Source organism: Vigna unguiculata, chromosome 11 (assembly GCF_004118075.2).
Source record: "Vigna unguiculata cultivar IT97K-499-35 chromosome 11, ASM411807v1, whole genome shotgun sequence".
Classification (NCBI taxonomy): domain Eukaryota; kingdom Viridiplantae; phylum Streptophyta; class Magnoliopsida; order Fabales; family Fabaceae; genus Vigna; species Vigna unguiculata.
In genome coordinates this window covers 9,140,545-9,142,421 of record NC_040289.1, presented here as the reverse complement: position 1 = coordinate 9,142,421, position 1,877 = coordinate 9,140,545, and the positions used below count along the sequence as shown (strand labels likewise).

The 1,877-nt window shown below is 37.1% G+C and overlaps 1 non-coding gene across 1 annotated transcript; it reads left to right on the top strand.

The window, feature by feature from the left end:
* The first annotated feature begins 1,491 nt into the window (after positions 1 to 1,491).
* On the top strand, positions 1,492 to 1,598 carry LOC114170900. Its single transcript, XR_003601255.1, has one exon. It is a non-coding gene; the product is annotated as a small nucleolar RNA R71 (small nucleolar RNA).
* Positions 1,599 to 1,877: the final 279 nt, after the last annotated feature.

Here is a 1,877-nt window from a genome sequence, read left to right as displayed (position 1 = left end):
CCTTGTTGTACATCTATCAATGCTCTTCCCGTGGCTAAAAATTACCTTCCCAATATAATTGGGACTTTAACATCTTCTATGTCAAGGAACACAAAATCCACTGGAAAGATAAATTTATCAACCTTTACTAAGACGTCCTTCACTACTCCATAAGGATAAGCCAATGGAGAGTTATCATAGTGGGCTTCACTTCTCCAATACCCAACCTTTTAAAAATGGATAAAGGCATCAAATTGATCCTTGCTCCAAGATCACACAATCCCTTGCTCACCACTATATTTCCAATCTCACATGGAATCACAAAGCTTCCTGGATCCTTCAACTTGGGAGGTAACTTTTGTTTAATTATTGCACTACACTCCGCTGTGAGCATTATGGTTTCATATTCTTGAAGCTTCCTTTTCTTAGACAACAAGTCCTTCATAAATCTAGCATAGCTTGGCATTTTCTCCAATGCCTATGCAAATGGGATATTACTGTGGAGCTTCTTAAAGACATCAAGAAATCTTGCAAATTGCTTCTCTTGATCTTTCTTCTTCAACCTTTGAGGGAATGGAATAGTAGGAACATATTCTCTCATTTTTCCTTTTTCACTCTCTTCATTTTTTTCTCCCTCATAATTTTTTCGCTCATTTTTTTTCACTCTCTTTTACAATCTCATCTCTTTGTGCATTTTTTTCACTACTCACATCACTCTTTTTCTCATTTTCTATCAACCTCCCACTCCTCAATTGAATTGCCTTACATTGCTCATTTGTATTTGGAATGGTGTCACTAGGGAATGTTCCAAGAGACCTCTCCGAGATTTGTCGTGAAAGTTGACCAATTTGATTCTCCAACTTCCGGATTGAAGCTTCATGATTCTTGAGATTAATCATTGTCTCATTCATGAAATTAGAAGTCTGCTCCACAAATGTTGAGGTTTGCATAGTTAATTTCTCCACAACACTCTCCAAAGTAGACATCTTGTTTCCTTGGTTACTAGATTGTGCTTGATATTGATAAGGAGGCCTTGGTTTATTGGATTGATTCGAACCACTCCAAGGTTTGTTTGGTGGGCTCCTCCAATTTGAAAAATTATTAGCAAACTGATTTTGTTGTTGACCCATTCCATTCACCTGTGCCTCTTGTTGAGTTACTTGACACTCACCATTTTGATGCATTCCTCCACAAAAATCACATAGAAGAGATGTTGTATTAACTGTTTTTGCTTGCATATTACCCAAATTTTGTGTCAACTCAGTAATTTGTTATGTTAACAACTTGTGTTGGGCAAGGATAGCATCCAAGGTATTAACCTCCAACACTCCAGCTTTTCTATTTTGTCGATCAAATTGCATATTCACTATATTATTTGCCATTAACTCAAGAGTCTCCAAAGCTTCCCCAAGTGTTTTCAAATTAAACGATCCTCCACTTGCCGCATCCGGAATTGCTTTAAAAGATGGTGCAATACCATTATAGAATATTTGGACTTGCAACCAATCTGGTAAAGCATGATGTGGACATTTTCTCAATAGCTCCTTGTACCTTTCCCAAGCCTCGTACAACGATTCGGTTTCTTGTTACACAAAAGTAGTAATTTCATTCCTCATTCTCGCTAACTTGGATGGAGGAAAGTATTTGGTTACAAATTTTGTAGCCATATCTTTCCATGTAGAAATACTGCCTTGAGGTTGTGTTTGAAGCTAACTTTTAGCTTTATCCCTTAATGAGAAAGGAAAAAGCCTAAAGCGGATTGCATCATCTGAAACTCCATTAATCTTCAAAGTGTCACAAATGGCCAGAAAATTCTTCAGATGAGAATTAGGATCCTCTGAACCTGCACCTCCAAATTGATTATGCTGGATGACTTGGTAATTATTTGTATTTAGCAT